This window comes from Microplitis demolitor, chromosome 2 (genome assembly GCF_026212275.2).
Source record: "Microplitis demolitor isolate Queensland-Clemson2020A chromosome 2, iyMicDemo2.1a, whole genome shotgun sequence".
Taxonomy (NCBI): domain Eukaryota; kingdom Metazoa; phylum Arthropoda; class Insecta; order Hymenoptera; family Braconidae; genus Microplitis; species Microplitis demolitor.
The window spans coordinates 6,926,842-6,941,695 of NC_068546.1; positions in this window are offsets into that span (position 1 = coordinate 6,926,842).

Below are 14,854 nucleotides of genomic sequence, written 5' to 3' on the forward strand. Positions count from 1 at the left end.
TGTTTGGATCCTGGCGGTACAAAGTGCTCAGGACACAAGGGTAAGTCCTTGTGAAGCTCGTGTAAGTCTTCAGGATAACTTCAGTCTACTTTTAATATATATCCTACTCTACCATTATCATTTAAAAATTTATTTACATCATCATCAACATTTTCAACCCATTCAAATGAACTCGTCGGCAGTGGCATGCTCATAGCTGGACCATACAAGTTATTTACATCATAATACATTAAATATGATTCAGCTTTGCTAGGATCAAAGTCCTCACCCATGTACCGATTATTAGCAGCAGCATATCGGTTTGTACACTGAGATACCCCACCTCTGATTCCTTTCTCAATGAAAAGTATCATTTCAAGATCAGTTAAAAGCTGAAGTTCTACACCAGTGTATTTTAGCATAGCATCATTGGACAGACCAGGAGCAGTATAGTAATGTAATGGATCTAGATTATAAGTTTTGAAGCAGCTACGTCTAAAATTTTCAAACACATCTGCTAGAAGAAGTACATCAGTTTTAAGATATAAATCTGAGTACTCTCCTAGTGTGGTGATGTTGAATTTATTTCAGACTAGCTGAGCAGAAAAATAATCCTCATCAGAGACACATTCATTTGTTAATTTTGAGAAGAATGATACTTGATCAGGCAATTGTTTGTCATTAAGTTTATCAGTACTTGAAATATATTCATATGGAAATATGCCTTTGCGCGTGACTAATTTTGATTCATCTGGATCAGGATAGTGAAGTTTCGTTATAAGCTTTTCATCATCACCAAGATAAGAAGCTAATTTTTCAAGGCTTGATGCCATAAGTCTGAATGAGTCTATGAAGCGTAATGTCACTGAAGTATTTTCTATTGATTTTGTAAATGATATATATTTTTCTTTATTTATTGGTAGTAAAGTTACATCACCTTTAATTAATGTAGCTAAACTTTTAATTAAAAAATGGAAATCATAACCAGATAAATTGTGAAAAACTATGGGTATAACATGAGACTTTGGATAATTGACATTACAAGATATATAAGCTGGACCGCAATAATTACCGGTGAAATGACAATGATCATAACACTTATCTGTATTTGTTGTAATTATTTTTTCGCAAATATGACAAACAGTTGCCTGATCATGTGTCTCTTGCTGCTGTTTAGTAAGCGGCTTCATTGGTATGGGATTTTTTAAATATCCTTCGAACTCGATAGCAAATTTTTCCAACTTTAAAATAAACCAATCAGTACAAGATTTTGAACGATTTAATTCAAATTTAGATAATTTATTATCATAACTGCAATTTTGATAGAATGCTACACTGTGTGGAACATGCTTCTGAGTTTCATCATCTCCTTGGGTTTTTTCTAGTGTACATTCCAAGTCTGCATATACAACAAAAGGTACAGTGTCTTTGTATTGATAGTTTTTGAATTTTAAAATTTGATCATTTTCCTTCAGAAATGTCATATGGACTTTATTCATTTTAAAACAATCAGCTTTGTGATTTTCATACGAATAATCATATCTAAAATGATTCAAGCATCTATCACAAAAAAATAATTTGCAGGTTGACTTGGAAATTTGAGATCGAACTAGTCGTGAAAGATCTTTGATCAAAGCAAAGTGAAATTTAGGTTGAAAATTTTTAATATCAAAATCTGATTCATTTAATTTAATATTCTGCTGTACCATTAAGAGATGAATAACTTTTTTATCAGACTTTATAAGTTTACTTAGATATAAAGGAATTATTGTATTTTTATTAGATTTTTTGTTGCGAAATTCTGACTCGATACCATAGACATTAATTGATAAATTATTTAATTTTTCAAATTTGGGTATATCATTTAAAGTGATTGGAAATTTTATACCCTCATATTTTAATATAGAGCTGAAGTGAGGATATGATGTTTTTCTCACAGGATTAATATTAGCTGGATGTAATGCTGCTGCAATGCTTCAGAGAAAACAGTGTTCATCAAAATTCTGAAAATTTAATACTGCTTTTTTCGCCTGGATGTCCTTGGGTAACTCCACAAACGTTGAATCTCCAGCTTGAAGAGGTGCATATTTTGACATTGTGATGATTAAACTATGGATTTCAGTTAAATTCCACCCAGAGTCTTTTTGATTAAATTCCTCGACTTTCTTCAACAATTTATCATTGACATGATCTTTGTACCAAGTAGCAAGAGATGTTGCGAGTAAAATGTCTCGGCTTTTTGTGTTAAATGACTTTGTTTCTTCGATGACATTATCAGCTTTTACATTTCTGAATTTGCAAATTAATTGGACATTTACTTTAAGCCCAGCAATATCTCTGAGCATATTCTCAACTTTTTCAGTTATAAGATCTTGGGCATCATCAAGAAAAGCACGAAGATCAGTATGAGCTTGATTCACCACGCATCCTGATCTAATATTATTTGAGAATGCGTTTTTAAGATCTTGCCACTTGATGAGACGTCGGTTTGCACGCAAGTCACCACCAGTTACTTCTCCAATCAATTGTGCAAATTGATCAGCATACCAGTATAAAAGTACAATATTTGCACGTACTCTTCTTCTGACTTGAACATTTATTTGCGGATCTAGCAAGATCTCATTGAAGTAATCAATTGTATCAGTGCACACTTGATAACACTTTCGACAATGTTCTTCAGCTAATGGCTGATCATGTAAATCATTAAATGATTGAATTATTGAATCTATTGGACGCTGAAGCGCCGCAATAAAATCGTTTTGTGCGATTTTTCAAAAGTTCACTTAAAATTATTTTTTTTCAAAGTTCATCACTAAGTTAATGTTTATACTTACACTTGAAATTGTTTATCACTAGTATTGTTTATTAAGTAGTTTTTATATATAAATAAATTAGTTTAGTGAAAAAAATTTTTAAAAAATCACTACGATTGTTCATTTAAAAATTTATCACTAAAACACTTAAAGTATTTATAAAATTGATCAAAATAACCAATTAAAAAATTGTTTATTAAAAGTTTATCACTACAATTGTTCATTTAAAAATTTATCACTAAAATTATTCATATATTGTTCAAATAGTCACTTAGAAAATTGTTTATTGAAATTTTTTTATTATAAAAAAATTTTTAGAAAAAAAATTTTAAAACGCACACACAAAGAACTTCAAATCGTTGGAGATATTTTGAGCAGAGATTCGTACTTCATTGATGGAACTCGTACTTCTTTTTTGAGAAGTATGTTCTCGCGCGGTGCTTTTATAGGTGGGGGATGACTCATCAATTGCGCAGTAGAAAGTTTCTAGTTCTCAAAAGTACCAACCTTATAAAATAAAATCACCATAAGCTTGGAAAACTCCCTAGAAAATGACAATAATTCCCTAGAAAAGAACAAAAATTCCCTAGATTGCATCGACATAACCTAAGATCTAGATGGCGCAACGGTGAGTTTGACGTCATCTATTACAAAGTTAAAAATTTAACTGGATGAGTCATGATCTAAAAATAGAATTGAGTGAGTCATCATCTAAAAATAAACTCTCTGGAATGTTCTACTGCGCAGTTAAAATAACAATGGAAAGTTTTTTTCTCGGAACTGTATGAGTCACCATCTAAAAATAAATATTCTAATACATTCTAACTACGCAGTTAAGAAATAGAACAAAGGAAATGGATGAGTCATCATCTAAAAATAAATTTTCTAGAAAATTCAACTATGCATTTAGAAATAAACATTTCCTGCACAGTTAAAAAATAGAACAAAGGAATTTTTTAAGCCAATCAAATTAATTAAAAAATAGAGTGGTGGGGAGATAATAAAAAATAGTTGATTTGAATTTTTTAATACTTCAGTTCATTGTTGACTGTTGCCGAGATACAAGCTATAAGAATGGAAATGATACTGGATGTACAGGGATTCACAGGTCCCAATAATCAGTTTATCGTGAAAGAACTTGCTATAATTACAATTCAACATGTAATTGATGATGTTGAAGAGTTATCATGTACATTATTCAAGCCACCTTATCACTGGAAATCATTATCACATCAATATCAACGCCTAAATACTTGGGTAACACATTATTATCATGGAATTAACTGGAATGCTGGAAATACATCATATTACAATCTGAATGAAGTAATTAATTATGTAGCATGTTATTATAAATATATTTACGTGAAGAATTATGAAAAAAAGTTATGGATAAAAGATTTAATTCAAAATGATAAAATTGTAATTGATTTAGATGACTTCGAATGCCCCGCGCTAAAAAATTTAAAATTATTCAACAATGATTTTTGTAAATATCTTGCTAATTAAATAATAATAATAATCACACACACACACACACACACACACACAAAAGTAGCTTGAAGCATCAAACAATAACGCACATGCGTAAACAACTGTTCAAATTTTTTACACACTTCTATGATCTTTTTTTTTTCTATTTACATTTTATATAATATAAAAAACAAATTTATTTTTCAAATATATACGATTTAAGTCTATAATGTGTGCATGGAGTATATATAACAATTAAAAACATATTTTTTATATTAAAAGTTTTAATTTTATTATTAGATAAAAAGAAAATATACATAAATTTCAAACCATGATGCAAAATATTTTTTAACTATAATAAGTTTTTTGCATAAGAATTACATTCACGATCGAGTAAAAAATTCAAATTTATTGTATTTAGATACATGAAATAAAAGATAAAGATTTTCTTGTGACACCAAGTCAATAAGAGTTTTTAATTTATCTTCATTAGCTATTAATTCGTTGTTTGTTCTTGCAGGAAAGTAAATTGTGAATTTATCATTCACGTTGGCAACTACTTTAGGTCGATACTGCGTTGAAGATTTTTTCAAATTTCAGTTAATTTATATGACATGTCAACTTCCAGTTCCTGAAGTTTTTTAACAGGCAAGATATAGGCCAAAGTGTTGATTTCATTAATTTTCGTTAGATCTATCTTAAAAACTAGTAATTCAATTAATTAATTTTTATGTCAATAACACATAATTTGAATGATATTAGAATTTAATACTTACTTGGTATTGAAATACACAATAAGCAATAATTAAGAAATAAACAGAATAATCTCGGTAATGAAATAATTCGGTAATAAACCACAAGCTTTTTTTACTGTTAACCAGAACGTTTCTCGATGTAGACTGACTGCTGTGAGCTCTCGAGCTCAGCCCTCAGCTCAGTACCCCCCCCCCCCACTTTAGCTCAAAGACAGGTTCAGACTTGTCGAATGACTTCATCTACTACGCAGTAGCAAAAAAAAAAAGGGGAGAGAAACTAAACCACTAAATTGCATGGCTTCTCGCAAGTGCTTGTACTACACCTAGTTTGAATATATCAAACATCGGTCAGGGAGTACATTGGCCCCGTGATGACGCTCAAGGTTGATAGACTGAGAAAGTATCAGCCTTGAGCACCATCATGGTGTCATTTTGTTTTCAAAATTTCCCGCGCCAAATATACACAAGGCGCCATCTACCATAACACGAGCTCAAAATGGCGGAGATGAGCTCAAAAGGGTCCTAGATAAGCTCAAAAATGAGCTCAGACGGTAAAAAGACTGCCAAATAACGTCAATTATCATCAAAATGATGTCAAAAAGGCCCCAGATAAGCACACCAACAGCCGACACCTTATCATCAATCGTCAACTTACCGTCCGTTGGTACAACAGATCATGTCCATCTTACCCCAACTGATTCCGAACCTTCCTCGTCTATCTACTGCTTCCTTTTTTCGCTCTGAACCGTCCTCCTCATTACTCGGGGTAACGGTACTTTAATTATGTATAGCAACTTGCTAAGACGTTATTTAAATATAATACTATCATGGTTATAATAAACAATAAACCAATTCTCATTTATTCTTAAAACCACTTAAATCTATAAAGATTTCGAATAAAATCTATAAATTATAATTTTGGGGAAAAATTTTTGAAAAGCCGCCTTTTTGAAGTAATAAAAAATTGAGGTGGGGTATTCATGAAAGTCCGATCTAGTAACCCTGCATCGCAGTGTTAAATAATAAGCCCAAATATTTGTTGATATTGTGTAGAGATTTCGTTTAAACGTATCAGTTACTATAGTTGACTCAGCGTATTCGTTTGTTTCTGTGCTTATTAATGATGAAGATATTGATATATCGAAACCACCACCAACCCCAGGGAAATCCATTGAACGTGATTTTCCTGATATTAACAAAAAAATACGACCAACCGAAGAAACCAATTGAATTGAAATCGACAGAGGTAAAACATCATCCTATACAGCATGTTGAGTAAAAATATAATTTTAGTGTTTTAGATAAAAGAGGGAAAAAGAAAGTCACGATCCGCCAATTTCCAAACCAGAATAGGAGTTGATGGATGGAGGAATTATATTTTACCAGCGGATCCATTAATAGTGTGAGGAAAAATAAAGATGTGACACGGGTTCAAAAACGAAAAGGGTGCTTGTTGCTCGAAGTCGACGCTATTCCATTCCCGTGTAAGAAGCAAAAAGTTCTTAATTGATAAAATTAAAAATTTACATGATTGATATTTATTAGTTGTAGTTCATAAGTTTCTTATGTAATAGCATCTTTTTTGCATGTTCTTTAAGTAATTTAATTTTATATTCATTAATTGAAATTTTTCAGTTTATCGCATGTTAGTTCTAAGAAATAATGACAACCGGCTGGCTTGGCCACTAAAAATATTTTATTTTTCGAGATATATTTAATATAAACATGTTAAAAGAACATTGGGTTCTGTATATTTTTAAACACGCCAGAAGAAATTACTTCTGATTGCCAGTCCTAAGCCTGGAACAAGTGTGAAGGGAAATGCATTCAATCAAGTACACGTTAAAACCCATGTATGCGTGTAACCTACATGGAAAAATGTATATGTGAAAATAATACGCAACATATATTCACATATACAACATATATGTGCGCTAAAAAAATATGTCAATTAAATTTTCAGATAAACGTATGCATAGATGAAAACATAAATGCTTAGATAAAATTAAAAATCTATAATACATATATTATAAATAAACGCTATATAAATGGAGATATATATGTGGCTATATAAGTAAACACATATATAGATATTTATGCTGACATATATCGAGAAATATAGATCGACATATATGCAGACATATATATGTAGCGACCACGTCACTACTTATATTATTTGATATTCATAATTTCGGATAAATCCGTCAATCATCGATCGTCATCGATCGCCGAGTATTATCCCCCATGCGGATACGATATTCGATAGCAACAGTTCACACAAGTACACAGTACGGTACACGCGTACAATAAAGAGATACATGTCAACTAGCTAACACATATCTAATGCAAACAGCATTATTTTGTATTATATAATTTATTAAATAAAACTAATTATTTATTACTCTGTTAATATAATCAATTGGAGTCAGATAATTTATTTATCGTAGTGATTAAGTTCCATGAACCACATCCCGGTCACTACATATATATATATATATATATATATATATATATATATATATATATATATATATATATATATATATATATATATATATATATATATGTGTATTTCTATATGTAGACATGTATATAGACATACACTAACGCAAAAATTTAAAGAAATAGAAAAATTGTATAAATTTTTCAGTAATTTTTGGAAGGCTGTAACTTTGTAAAAAATAATGGTATCGAGATTTTGAAAGAAGCATTTTATAGTTTAAAATCTCTAGTTTTGGGGCATTTTTATCGAACATTTTAAAAAGATCTGCTTATGACGCTAACATGAGAAATACCACGAAACAAAAAATTTCTAAATTTTTTTTTCTTTCCAAAGAGCCCACGGATCGTGGAAACATTTTGTCAACTAAACCAATGCATAAGTCAGTTGGCAAATTTATTCAGCTTCAATTTAGCTTTTTTTTAACCTCGTAGGACAATTTGTCGCAGAGATATCAGCTTTCAAACAAAAATGATCCTTTTGGTTTTGATCATCGATATTTCATGTACCAATGATTGCACAGTAAATTTGAGGGCGGCGTTAAAAACTTGAATAAATTTTCGACATGACCGGTTCTTTTCTCTTTTTCGTTTTTCGTTTTTTATCTATTTTCCTCACATTTACGGAGTTACCAATGCAAAAAAGAGAGAAAAGTAAAAAAAATATTATTTTCCCATTTTGATTATGATTACACAATTAAAGGAACAACACTTGTTCCTTTATTTGTTTAGCAAAACTTTAATTGATCACCCCCAAAAAACGGCTCGATAGATCAATTAAAAAATTTATAAGGTTCTTGGGGGTACATAAAGCTAAAAAATTCCCTGGCAATAATATTTTTTTTATCGATATTTGCAGAGTAGCGGTTGATTTACTAAAAAACTAAAAATAGTCATATTCTGTACTTACTTCTGAGGGATGTTAAGAATAATACAAATTGTTTTTTTCAAAAAATGATGAATGGAGTTTGTAGAGTATTCAACTTTTTAACGCCGCTCTAAAATTTACTGTGCAGTCATTGGTACCTAAAATATCGATGATCAAATCCAAAAGGATCATTTTATGTTTAAAGGCTGATATCTCTGCGACAAACTGTCCTACGAGGTTAAAAAAAAAGCCAAATTGAAGATGAATAAATTTCCCAAATGACCTATGCATTGGTTTACTTGACAAAATTTCTCCACGGTCCGTGCGCTCTGTGGAAAAAAAAAAATTTATAAATTTTTTGTCTCGCGGTATTTCTCATGTTAGCGTCATAAGCAGATCTTTTAAAAATTTTCGATAAAAATGCCCCAAAACTAGAGATTCCAAGCTATAAAATACTTCTTTCAAAATCTCGATACGATTATTTTTCACAAAGTTACAGCCTTCCAAAAATTACTTAAAAATTCATATAATTTTTCTGTTTCTTAAAATTTTCGCGTTAGTGTAAATGACTCCGTTCATAATTAGATCTGATCATACCTGGCTGTTATAAGCCCATATATAAGTATATATGATACATATGGTTAGATCTGATTACATACAAGTCTATATATAATTAGATCTGATCAGATCTGATTATATATGAGTCTATATATGACATGATCATACTTGGCTGTTATAACTCCATATATAACCATATATAAGTCTATATATGATCAGATCTAATCATATATGACTTTATATATGATTAGATATGATCATACTTAGCTGTCATAACTCCATATATAACCATGAATGAGTCTATATATGATCATATCTAATCATGTATGAGTCAATATATTATCAGATTTGATAATATATAGATCTCTATTAGACTGAGCCAAAAAAATTCAAGGTTGAAATTGAGTAAAAACAACTCAAATAACCTGAATAACTTTCGAAGAAGGGAATTTAGAAAAAAAAAAAAAAATAATAAGAGATCTTTTCTGTAGAGCATGAAATTGCCTTCAAAAATACGTAACTTGACTAGAAATAATTTTAATATTTCTAGTAGTTACAAAAATCCAAAATAGAAACAAAGAATTTAAAAAACAAATTAATATTTAAGGCACGGTTACAAGGAAACGGATCGTTTTACGTCAATTTACTAAGCGTGATTTTTTGTAATGAATTTAATTTTCTTTAAGAATGTGCATTGCTCAAATTTGTCAGATAGATGGTTTACGAGTTTTGGGTAAAAAATTAAATTTCTGTCAAAACACGAATATTCGTAATGATACACCTCTTAATATCAATATTAATGGCTCAAACTTGCACAATTATTTTTTTTGGCCATCAGGAATAATATTTTCACAGTATCGAAAGAAAAAAAAATGGTCGAATTTTTTTGGTCTAGCCTAATATAGACCTATATATTATCAGATCTGGTCATATATAGCCTCATATAGGGGCAGATCTGATCATATATAGACTTATACATGGTTATAAATGGAGTTGACAGCCAAGTATGATCATGTCTAATTATATATTGAGTCTTATATGATTAGATCTTATCATATATGAACTAATATATGGTTATATACAGAGTTATAACAGCCAGGTATGATCAGATCTAATTATGTATGGGGTCATATGTAATTATATATAATTATATATGACCCCATATATAATCACGTATGATTACATATAATCATATATGGGAATATATATGAACATATATAATCATATATAATTAGATAAAAACTTTTTTTATCGGGAAGTTTCTATCGGATTATGCTCGGGTTTGAATATTCTCATCGGTTTTAATATGGACTATCATTTTTCGATGGGACACTTTGCCGATTCATTCTCATAAAAATTTTTAACTTCCCGCTAAGAAAATCGACGATTTTCAAAAATTTCGGGAAGTTATTGTTTTCACCCCGATTTTCGAAAATCGAGTTTTCATCAGATGTCAACGTTTTGAGGTCCTAGGAAGCTATTCTGACTATTTTCAGAATGATGTCCGAGTGTGTGTATGTGTGTGTGTGTGTGTGTGTGTGTGTGTAAACTCTTTGCAACTTTTGAACTAATGAATCGATTTGCATGGTTGAGGTGGCAATTGAAAGAGCTTGTTGGCCATCAACTTTTCTGATAATTTCAGATCATTTGATCGAGTAGACTCGAAAATATTTGCGAATTACGAAAAAAAAAAAATTTTTTTTTTAGTTTTTTAGTGATTTCTCAGAAACGACTCAAACGATCGACTTCAAAATCTAATCAGCTCTAGAATTTGATAAAACGCGTTGATTGCCACCTTAGCCATCTCAATCGGTTGGTTTCTTCGAGAGATATCGCGGGAGAAAGAAATGGTAAAAAACAGTTATTTGCAAATATCGTTGAAATAACTTAACCAAACAATTCCAAAATTGGATCAGTTCTAGAACTCAATAAAATACAATTTTTACGAAACGACTGACGCGATCGATTTTAAATTTTTATCAGCTTAAGAATTCAATAAAACGCGCTGATTGCCACCTCAAACGTCAAAATCGATTAATTAGTTCTAAAGATATCGGCGTGGAAAAGTTAAAATGTTATTTTTTCCGGATAAATCATAATATAACCTACAAAAATGTGTCTGAAATTATACCAGCTCATCCTTCTTATGGTTTCTTTCGATCATATAGTGTCATCGAACTTGGTTATTAGTTTAAATCATATTATCAACAATAAAATCGATAAAACGTAGTTTTTAATATTTTTCTCGGATATTTCATATTTTGTTGTTTCTTACATGAGTCAAAACTCATTTAAATCTTGATTTTGATCCCTGACATTGATTTCTGTCTCAATACACTTATTTTATTGAACATAATCAAGAATTAAATTTTAAAAACCGCTTCATTAATGATTTTCGATTCTTAAATTTTCAAACTTCAGCATAACGGGTAACTTGTTAGAGATTGAAAAGATCGTAAAAAAACAATGGCATGTGATGGCATTTTCGAGCTCGAAAATATATCTACACTAATGTTTTCATTTACGCCCAGATTTTTTTATGAGAATCTATCGGATTTTTTAAGCAGGGAGCATAATCATGTTTGACCAAGCATGAGCAGGCCTGTTCAAACACAAGCCCTGGCATTATTTGAAAAAAAGAATTAAAATAACGATAATTCAACTTTAAATTAATTTATGTTGCTAGTATTGTCGTATAGTTAATGTTTACTAGCTGAAAAGTCATATTGAAGTTCTACCCGTGAAGGGTCTTGAACCCACAACCGTTGCGTTATGAAGCACGTCCGCTGTCCACTAGGCTGACCTGTCTTGTTCAGTTTATAAAGATTTTTAACACTTTTTGAAAACTCACGGTTGTAAAAAATGAAATATTATTGGAATTCAATTTAAATTTGTTGGTTAGATTTTTTTTTAATAATGAATGAAAAGAATTCTGGTTGTAAATTACAAGCGAATTTAACACTCAAATTAATCTTCATTATAAATTAAAAAGGAAAAATTGTAATTGTTTCGATTATTATTATCAATTTCGCAAAACTGTATTGATTCAATTCTTCAATTAATTAAAAAAAAAATTTAGTTAAATCTATTTTAATTATTTTTTGGGAAAAAAATGAAGTTTAATTATTAACTGAACCAATATTTATAAATTAAATTTATTTTCATCATCGATAAGAAGAACATCATAATTCTAACTATTAACGTTAAAATAAAAATAAGTGTTTTATTATTTTAATTTTTTCATCACAAATATTTGACTATCCCTCATTAAAAACTCTAATTAAATCCGATTGAAGCTCGATCGGATTTTGATTGTATTTTTTTGCATGATCAGACATGACTTTGCATGAATCATGTTTGATCGTGCATAATTCATGCATGATCCATCTGTTACGTCCCAGCCTGCTCGTCAGATGTCTCTGACTATTTTTAAATACTAATTATTAAGAGACCGATCTGGGACCTAACTAATTAATTGAGATGTATATTGATAATTTAGCAAGTTGCATAATTAATAAGTTACTCTATATTATAGGATATAATATAATGTAATAATATAGCATAACATAATAATATAAAATAATATGATATTATTTAGAATATCTGAAACATATTGATAAAGTTATTTTTCTCTTAATATTTGTTATGTACAAATAAACGCTGACGCCTCGAGTAAATCCTCGAGACGTGCAGCTGCACAAACATCTATTTTGTTCGAAGATAACTTTGTTCATAGATAAGTGACTCATTTGTTAATAATAAAAACGGAGAAAGCGTGAGAACAGAGAATGGATCATTCGAGAATATTGCTTATCACGATCCACCCCTCTATATCGAACGATGCGCGGGCCTGATGCCCAAGCGCCTCGTATTGATAAGAGACTTACTCTAGTTTTTCTCGATCAAGAGAAGTCAGTCTGAAATATAGAATCATAGAGAGCAGTCAGGCTCAATACTAAACTTCTTTCTCACCCTTTCGAAGTTATTGTTAGACGAACTTTAACAATTTATAAATTGATTCAATTGTATATTTTCACATTATTGAAATTATTCTTTTACAATTGAATAAATCGAATTGAGATATAAAATAATAATCATTTATTTCAACCACCGAATGGTGGCTGTTCAACCCCTACTAAATAATTATTTATAATTATATGTAAGTTCTCATTACGTCCAATTCAAATCGACCGCTCAACCACGCCAGCGCCAAAACATCAACCAGGACGTAACAACTTATTATATAATTAAAATTGGTGGCAGCGACGGATTCGAACAGCCCCCGAATACACTGGTAAAATCTCAAAAATCCGAAAATTTTTTTTTTACAAAAATTAACATCAAGTTCTCAAAGTGAAATTGAGCAACACAAAAAAAAAAATATTACAAATTTTTTTTGTCGACATCGGAAATTTTTTTTCCCTAAATAAAAAAAAAAAAAAAAAAAAGAAGTAAAATTGTGAAACAGAAGTGAAAAGTTAAGTGAGAATTGAAGTGAGTGAAATTGTAAAATGAGCGAATAAACTAATGGATCTGGTTTAGGCGAGGTTACTTAAACAATTAAAAAATTACACAGATTTTATCACCAATAAATTATAGATTTATTTACACTGATTTACACCTTAAAATTATGAGAATTATATACAATAGCGAATGCGACTAGATAAATTTATACGCGATAGCGAATGCAACTCAGTTATTTTATTCACGTATAAAAATTGACACGTGGTCAGTAGCGGTTACTTCAATGATAATTAATTAACAATTAATTATCGTCACAAGAACAATTTATTTATTCTCAATAAATAGCAGCCTTGATGTACTGTCTAAGTATTGAGGATAATTTAGCGTAGCGATTTGATTTAGTTTCACACAAGTTAATAAGCGAAGCGGTTCAAGCACGAGGTTGCACGTAGCAAAGACACGTTGTAGAAACTCTGAGCGAAGCGGTTAGACAGATAGTTGTAGAATGAATAAAATGGTAGCGTCGTTGAGTCGTCAAGAAGCTTGGTGTCGACGTGGCAGCCTTGCTGCATATAACGAATTTTCCTATTGGCTTAAAAGCGCGCCAAAAGGTAGCAGTTGATAGCGAGCTCTCTCATAGGCCGACCAATATAAAACGAATTTTGTGATTGGTCAGCTTGTAGCGGGTTCTCAGGACGTCTTGACACGATCCTGAGTTAGACATTGTATGTGCCGGGCCCAAATAGCGAGTGACCCGGCACTATTCTGACCTTCAGTCAGTAGCGAGCTCGGCATCTCCCGAACCGAGCGGAAATGCACGAAGCTTGATGTAAATTAATCAAGCTTGTGACTGAACATTCTCCCCAGCGCTGGCGACTGTGTCGACTGGATTGTCTTCTGGAGAGTGCACTGGTAGTACACACAGCTTAGCGATTGGTCGTACAAGTTCCGTGGTAGCGGTCTTCAGCGTGACTACTCGAGTCAGGCCATCTCTGCCTGGATGTAATGCGAGTACTCGAGCAAGCGGCCATTTCGATGGTGGGAATCTTTCATCAGTCAACAAGACTAATGAACCCACTTTGATGTTGTTTTGCGGATTATGCCATTTCGAAATAGATTGATGACGTTGCAGGTACTCTGATGACCATCTACTCCAAAATCTCTGGAACATTTGTTGTAATTGTTGCCAGCGTGACAACGCAGCTGAACTATTTTCCAGTAGCGAGGGCCCAGGTACAGCGATAAGCGGTTCACCGATGAGAAAATGTCCAGGAGTTGGAGCGGTTAAATCTGCAGGATCTTCAGATAGAGGAGCGATCGGTCTTGAATTTAACACAGCCTCAATCTGTGTTAGGACTGTAGCGAGTTGGTCGTAAGTCAATAGCGATTCACCAATAGTTCGTATGAGATGGAACTTGATTGACTTTACGGCTGCTTCCCACTTGCCA